A 9,246-nucleotide genomic window follows, 5' to 3' on the forward strand; every position below is an offset into this window, starting at 1 on the left:
CGTTCTGGAGTTGTAACGGAAAAAGAACAAAAAAGATGAGAGAAGTTGTGTATAATGTTTTTAACATTATGCATAGTAGGCACAAGATGGACCAATCCTTCTCAAACAAGTTCAGAAATGTGTCTTCCAAACTATGGGCATTTCACTCAGTAGTATTCAAAAAATTTTAAATGAACTTATCCCAATAAAGGCTTTGGCACTCAAATAAAATCCTAATCCTAAAAAGCGTAAATTTTTATGAATAACTTTGATAAAAGTGTCATTTGTGAAATGATTTATTATTTTCATACTAAAAGGTAAACATGCTATTTTTTTCAATTGCTATTACCAGTCATAAAAGAGAAAATCAATTTTCAAGAAAGCCTTTGGTCTATATAGTGTGTTATCAAATACATGGGGTTCAAGTGGGAAAAAATAGAAAAATGGGGAAAAAATACACATGGAGGTCAAGATAATAGAAAAAATTGAATGGAAAAATTAGAAAATCAGATACTGAGGCTACGTTACTTAAGAGCTATTAATGAGTACTGTAATCAAAACTGACCTTAATTTACACGGCATGTGCATAGGATTGAATCCTATGTACATGCCAGTCATACCTAACCAATATCTTGAAGTGATGACTCTAATCGCAACCTTGCTGCTCTGATTTCTAAAGGCAAGCATGCATAGTTCATGTTGGTTCTGAAAATAGTTTTGTCCAGAATGTGTTTCCTGTGTTTAAATCTAGTACCCAAACAGGAGATTTTCTTGACAATACAGATTCTGTTAATTTTGAGCAGTAGGTAAAACACTTAATTCCTAATCTTTCCTCTAACTTAATCATAGTCATAGGTAAGTGCTTCGTACCATAATGTGCAACTGAATCATGCTCTGAACTCGAATACGTGAAAAGCAGACATGTGATTGGTATATACAAAATAAGTGTCATTTACGAGTACAATGTTGAAACCAGAACTGTACAATTTAATAAAACTGCAAAATCATGTCTTACATTATTTAAAATAGATTCAGTTTCAGGTGAGAAAGGTCACATTGTTTTGAGATTACCTCATTTTCTGGAATTAAATCCGATTGACAAAATTTGGCAGTTTTAAAAGAGTATGTCTCAAAAAAAGTGTTAATTTAGTATTTATTTTGGTATATAGAATGTTTATGTGCTTTAAAAATATACTGAAATTTTAGGAAATATTGGATAGCAGAGTTTCCCCTCTGAAACTTAAAAAAGTATTAATTATATTATATATTTCATATATTATTATAATATATACATATATAATTATAAAATATAATAATAATATATAGTATTGAGAATAAATAAATTAATCTAGTAGTCTAGAATAATTCATTTCTACACATACATTACTATCCTCATTATACTGTTATCCAAAGCAAGATATTGAAATGATAAGATATTGAAAAGATATTGTCAATAATTAGTTTAACAATATATTTAGTATTTCATAATTTTTCTGCTGGTGATGCCAGTAGTATAAAAGATGCTGCAGAATTTTGTAACTTATCAAAATATTGAATTAAAAAGTTGTTATACATTGAGAAAATCATCATTTTATGTAGAGTTAAATTTTTATGAACTCCAGTTTCATTACTTGTATTAATTATGAATGACTTTATTATTTCATCTATTGGCACTTACTTCTTTATGTTAATCCTTGACAATTTTAATATGTAATCATATGTTTTCTTCAACTGTGTTAATGTTGTCGAAGAAAAAGTTTTAAACATTAATTTTTAACACCTTCTACTTTAAGCATTACTACAATAAATGAGCTGCTGCCCAATTTTTCATTTGTGATAGGTGAAGATTGTGGGTAGAAGAATAAGACTATGTGTCCTGATTCAGATAATAATATGTTTATTTTGTACTTCTTTTTATGGCTATCTGATTGTATTAGAGGTTGTCTCTAAAGTAAAGACTGTTTCATTGTAAAAAATTTTATTCTGAAAACTTTATAAATATTTTTTATTTCCTTTAAACTACATACCTTATATACTACTTCTCTATATAATTGCCATGTGAATTAAGACATTTTATCATAGCGATACACCAGCTTCAATATACCCTTGTCTTGTTCTTCTGCTGCCAGTCCATTTAGACACTGATTAACAGCATTTTTAAGTTCATTTAAGTTTACCCGTCAATTGCTTATCACTCAAAACATTTTTCAATTTCCCAAACAAATGGTAATCAGAAGGAGCTAAGTCGATTACATAGTGGGTGATTGTAAATTTCCCATCCAAATGTTCTTAGTAAATCACGTGTTGGACCCACAACATGTGGACATGCATTATCATGCAGTAGGATGATGCCGTCACCCACGTTGCCGATTTTGAATGGCGCACTGTAACTTATGTAGAGTTTCGTGTAGGCTTCTGCATTTGTAGTCGTTACGCATGGCATGAAATCAATCAGCAGTTAGCAAACCGATCCTAAAAGATTGTGGTCATCAGTTTGCGTCCAAATGGCTGTGGCTTGATCTTTGTTGGTCTGGTTGGTGATTGAGGATGATGCCATTCACTTGACTGCCATTTTCTCTCTAGCATGTGATATGAAATCCATGTTTCATCGCCAGAAACAATTGAATTAAGGAACTCATTACCTTTTTCTGTGTAGCGCATCAAAAATTCCAAAGCAGTTCCATTCAAATTTTTTTGTGATATTCCATTAAGACGTGCGGCTCCCAACGTGCACAAACTTTTCTGAAGCCTAAATGGTCATGAACAATGCGACCAATAATAGCTCTTGAAGCATCAGAAGAAAGAAGGGCCAGGTCGGAAATCTTTGAGCAACAATCTTTTCTGATTTAATCATTGATGCATTTCAACAAGTCCTTGGTGATATCGAGGGCCTCCACAAATGTTCTTCGTCATGCACATTAATTCTGTTATTTCTAAACCTTTGACACCATTTTTGGATGTTTCTTTTATTCATTACATTATCACCGTACACAGCAAGCAACTGCCTATGAATTTTAGCCGGCTTAACGTTTTGATAGTTTAAAAAATGTATGACTACGTGTTTCACTGTTGGCGGCAACATCAATTTTCCTATTCATTTTATAACATAACTCACACGTAATCAAAGATACTACAACGCGACAACTTGCCATGTCTACATTACTAGCGTGGTCATGAATGACACAGATTTGCCAACCTTAAGGAGAGAAATTTCCCAGCAGTCTTTACTTTACAGATATCCCTTGTATATATTAACATTCAATCTTTATCTTGAACTAATTAAAAGGAATAACTTTTGTTTACTGTCAGTCTTGCATAACATGTTTATAACTACTGAATAGTCATTTTCTGCACCTTTTTGTTGTAGTAAGATGTTATTTACCTTTATGTTGTTTTCTTATTATTGCCTAATTTATTGTATATATGAATTATGTCATAATAGTTGCTGCCATAAAGGCTTTTCTGAGACTTAATTTAGTTCTACTGAATGTATTATCTTCCTGCAGTTCTAAAAGCAGTTTCAACAGTGATGGATTGAATTTATGATGAGTAGAGCATTATTTAAATGAATTTATGTAAGTGAATCAGTAACCTATACTAGTGAAATCTCATTTGTGAATTTAATATTTTAGGAATGCTGAATGACGAATTTTCAGTCTATTCAGATGTTATTCTAATTCTATGGGTGGTATTAACTGACTAATTGTTCGTTCATTCTGTAATTTCTTTACAGCCCATATAAAAACTACCTGCTTGAACTTCTCTAGTAATAGTTTTCCTAATAAATTAATAACCTCTTGATTGGTTATGACAATTTTTAAATTAACATACTGCTAAAAAAACCAAATATTAAGACAAAATTTATAAATACAATAAGTTTAGGAATAATAAAACAAAATTTTTATGTAGAAATATTAAAACAAAAGCTATTATTTATGCACACATTTTTTTTTCTATCCTTTTCCCCTGGGTTGGACATACGGTTAAGTAAAGCTCAGCCCAGGGGAGTGTCCTTTTATTTTAAGGGGGCCTCCCCACCCATCAGCAGTAAGTCCGGCATGGCAGTTCAGCCTCCCTAGTCAGTTCTTTTGGTTAAGTGCCTGCCTCTAATCTCCAGGGGAGGGTAACCTCCCCTGACTATGTTGTTCCCGAGCCCCTTGCCAAAGACTGGGTCTCTTTTGTACAGTGCCTGTCTCAAGGCACCAGGAAAGGAACCAGGCCAGACTATGTCACTCCCAGTCTTTAACCTGGCGGCTGGGTCTTGGTCTTGATCTTGGTATTTTCTTTTTCCCAACCTAAAACTCCCATAGAGTCTCATTTGCTCATTGGAACTGGCATACCGGAGCATGTTGGTCCTCACGGATGAGTCTATCCATCCTTCTCTACTCTGAAAGTCACACTGTTGACTTTCCACACCTTGGCCCAAATCACCTTTTTGGTGAACTCATCGATCTTCTTCCAGTTCTCATCTGAGCCTAGCATAAACGGTACTACTCTTTGGTCTTAGCCTCCAATACCTGCCTGAGTGCGCCAACTGTACCACTCCCCGCATTTGAAAATGGTGTGTTGCGCCAAATCCACCCTGCTGCAAAACATGCAATGGGAGAATCTCGCCTACCGAATCTGTTAAGGTAGAATTTGAATGCACCATGCCGACAATATCTGTGTTATGAAGTGGTTGACTTCTTCGTGTTTCCTGTTTATCCAGCTGGCCAGGTTGATAATCATAGTTTTGGTCCACAAAGCTCCATTATGATTTGCCCATCTGTCACGCTAAGCATTAATTACTGTAGTCTTTGCTTCAGCCTTGTCCTTACCATCGAAACGGAGTGTTCTTTCTTTGATCTGTAGGTCAATTGGTATCACTGAGGCCAGCACACATGCCGCTTCATACACAGAGTAATTGAATACAATGCCTAAAAGCATATGATGATGTATGTACACTCTGTAATCTGGTTAGGTTACATTTAAAACCAATTGCTGCACCCCAGATTGGAGCAGCATATAAAAGAGCAGAAGTGATTGTTGACATAATTAATCTTCATTTCGATGTCCGTGAAGCCGTCTGAGTGATCATCAAGCTCACTAAAAACAATAAATTACTACTGCTAGTTAGACAGTTGATTGGAATTAAATGGAATTTTACTATTTTACCGTAGCAAAATTTGTCAAACTTTTGGAATCAATTGAAAGTTGGGATGTCTGCCCTTGGAATCTAAACTATTACTGTAATTTATAAAGGCAGCACAAATCAGAATAATTGGTTAATAAATGAAAATTTAGGTGGCACCCATCAACAGAATAAAAGAGGACTAATCAATACCATAAGGAAATGAAGCTATGTTAACCTAAAAAATTTAGAGTATGGTCACCGCAGGACCAAAAATTTTCATTTACCTTGTACACTAAGCATTAATATGTTCTCAGTACACAGTTAGTGCCAGGTAAAGGAACACCAGTCAGGGAATATACCATAAATGTCAGATTCAAAGAGAAACCTTGTTTGTATTTATTGTAAGACCTTATTAATCTACAGTTGATGTATATGCATGTATAAAGATGTGTGTCTGTTTCATTAACGGATAAGTGCTGTAAATAATCATAATTCTGAACAATACTGTGCAACCATCCTACCAATTACAAGACTGTCATCACTGCAGTCTGATTGCTATATAAGAGCTTATCTGGATAGCTCGGTCAATCCATCATCGACAGATATGAGAATGTCCAGTAAAAAGAAGAAAAATTACTTTTATTAAGAATAAATGCTATAAGTGGGCCTCAGTGGATTAAGACCCTGTGCTAATTTTTTCATTGATTGTTTATTTAAATGTTTTACATTTTTAATGTTCATTTTATTTTTTCCAATAAATATCATTAAAAAGTATATTAATTAACTGATTTCTGAAAAACAGTCAAGTTTTTATAACAAAATAATAGAATTACAAGTACTAATCAAATTTTATACTTTCAGTTGCTTTGATGGTTTAATTACATTTTATTTATTATTTCCTTTAAAATTAGAAAAATAAAATTAATGTTGTTTGGAGACTAATAATCTAGAAATTTTTACCAGTAATTTTGCCCTTATTTTTATCAAATGTTATCATATCTGTCGATGGTGCATAGACTGGTCCATCCAGACAAGCTGTTTATATAGTCATTGGACTGCAGTGATGGCAGTCTTGTAATTTGTAAGATTAGTGTGCATAATTGGTCAGAATAATGATCACTCTGATTAGTTGTCATGACTCCATATACGGTCAAAATAATGATCTTCGAATTTTCTGCTTTTAATTAGCTGATCCCAGTGTAAGTTTCATAATAACAGCCATGATCTTATCCCTCCTACTTACCTAGGAAACTACCCATCTTCATTTGAGATGCTAATATTGAAATAATTAATATTGATTAATATTGATTGCTGCTTTTCTTAGTGCATGGTTTTCTTCAAAGTTCTCAAATGAAAGTTCAAACTTGAAATGAGAAATTTCAGACTCTCATTGGGAATGAAAATAAGAGGCATTTTAAAAAAAAATATGATTCCACTTGGTTAATGAAGAGGTAGCCTGACAATACCAGAGTTAAACTTAAAAAAAATTAATGGTAAATGCAACAAAATGTATCCAAATCTTTACAAATTGCTGTTTGCAAAAAGGTTATAGATGCAAAAGCCATTGTTAAAGGTGCTGTGAGCAATTAGAATAACCTCAAAATCTCTCATAGCCATGTATGAGAGATTTTTAACCTACCTATCTTTAACCTAGTGTATAAACTAAATGTACTCTTGTGATCCCAGAATATATCAATTAAATTGAAGTGAGGAATTTGCTACAAAGGAAAGCAACAGATTAATGATGAATTAGTTCATAAAAATTAAGGTACTATTCATCTGATATCCAAGATCAGACAGATCTAAGCAATTTGAATGTATGAATGTTGTTGATTCATGTTTTGTTTGAAAATTAATTTCTTAGGGCTATTTGAAATTTTTATTGAACAGCTTTTCTTATTCACAGAGGAGGTTCTTTTCCGTAGTTTTTCAGCAGAGTGGAAAACCACTCTGTCCGGTTTCGTCCGGACATTTTGAATGTCCTACATCTTTTCCCTCTGAACTAGCTAACCGAGTTCGCGGAAGCACGAATCCCGCGCCTAGTTCTACTTTTATTGTGTCAATTTCTAGTAAATGTCTCGATATTTGAGGCAGATTTTTTAAATCTGCTTCCAAAAAATTTTGTTTGCAACAACGAAACTTAGTCCTAATTCCCTTAATGAACTCAACTTTAGTTCATACCACAGACTTAGGTTAATTTACGGACTCCGGTCTGGTCTACAAGGGAGAGGCGGACAGACCTCCTACTTCCACTCTATTGCAGAGTCCCGCGTGATATTTACTTGCTTTCAACCATCGTCGAGATACCACTACACCTCACGGCTGCATGGAATCCATGTCTTGGCAGTACAGTCGCCGTTCCGCCGACAGCTAAGTAATCAAAAATAATCACCATTAATACTATCTAACTGTGGCTGGATGCCATTGCGCCTATCTCCGGCCAATCAAACTGCCCAGTGGATCCCTAGCCACCCGGGGTGCTACTCTACTATACCCCTTCAGTCGCTCTGCTCAGGGCGATAAATGCCTGAACTGTGGGAAGAGCAGCCACTGGACGGGCGGTCAAGCGTGCTATAGCCAAAAATGAAGTGCATCCAGATAAATGCGAATAGAAGTGTAGCCGCCCAGGACCTTACGTGGGAAACAGTGGTGACCGCACAGGCGGACTTCCTAATATCAGAATCCAATAGGCGATTGGTGGGAGAAGGTCTAGTGAGCCAAGACGGCGATGCTGCGATTGGAGTTGTGTCCAGTAAATATGCAATAGAACGAACTAACGTAGGGAGGGACTTCATAGTGGTAGTGCTGACAGACTGCCTGCTAGTGAGTGTCTACATATCTCCAAATAGCGGACTAGATTGTTTTCAAGAGATATTGGTGGAACTGGAGACGCTGATTCGTAGGACATGAAAATAGTCATTCTAATCGGGGATTTCAACGCCGAAAGTGCGGAGTTGGGAGGATTGAGGTCCACCATGCAGGGTTACGAAATGGTGACACTGTTGTCATCGCTCGGGATGGTGGTTATAAATATGCCTGCTGTTTCCACGTTCATCGGAAGGGACGATGGGTCAGTCTTCGACATAACAGCTGTATCGGAGGGACTGGCATCAATAGTGGAGAGATGGAAGGTGAGCAACGAAGAATTTGGAAGTGATCACACAGCGATAATCTTTGTGGTCAGAGACGCTCGTACCCGCCTCCTTGCGCTACCTTCCCTCCTTGCGAAGGTGGAGGCCCACTGAATCCCAGCTACAGAGGGTAGCGGATGCGGCGGTTGATGAAGAAGAAGACGTCCAGCCCCTGACTCCGGAAGATCTGACAATCTGTTGAGAGACAATATGCCGAGGCGGCATAATCGTCGAGACAACCATGAAGACAAGTGAACTGGTGGTCAACGGATACTGCGTCTCTCAAGAAAGAGGTCCAACGCAGGCGAAGTGTCAACGGATACTGCGTCTCTCAAGAAAGAGGTCCAACGCAGGCGAAGGATTCTGATGAGGGCCGGAGGTCGATGGAACACCCAGCTCGCACAATTAGATGAATTAAGGGAGTAGTATAAAGCTGCGAAGAGACGGCTGAGAGATGCAATCCGGAGTGCAAAACAGGAAGCTTGGTGACAATTGGTTAGTAAACTGGATGCGGACCCCTGTGGAAAGAGTTTTGGCTGACGCCTCCCCAGGTTTTTTCGCAGTCAGACTACAAGAGCGATTTTGTTGTCGCTATTTACAGTCACAGAGGAAGGGGACTGGACGGAAATGAATTCCGTCCATGCTCTGGGCTTATTCCTGGATGAAATTCATTGCGACGTCCAAGATAATCATCAAGAAGAGCCCAGGGCCAGACGAAGTGCCTGCGGCGATGATAAAGTGCCTGGTCGTACGACACCCAGGAGTGGTTCTGGACATAACACCGCCCTGTAGAGAGGCGACTTCCCTCGCTGCTGGAAAGAAACAAAGCAGGTACTCCTTCCCAAACCGGACCTTCCGCTCGGGAGGGAGATTAAGTATAGGCCAATATGTTTACTCAATACAATGGGCAAACTGTATGAGAACTTAATATCAGAACGACACAACAGCAATAGCAGCGGGGGGGTCTCTACCCTCGCCATTTGACTGCTTATTTTGAGGCCAGTACCTTTGTGAAGGCACTAA

Source organism: Lycorma delicatula, chromosome 1, assembly GCF_047948215.1.
Source record: "Lycorma delicatula isolate Av1 chromosome 1, ASM4794821v1, whole genome shotgun sequence".
In the NCBI taxonomy this organism is placed as follows: domain Eukaryota; kingdom Metazoa; phylum Arthropoda; class Insecta; order Hemiptera; family Fulgoridae; genus Lycorma; species Lycorma delicatula.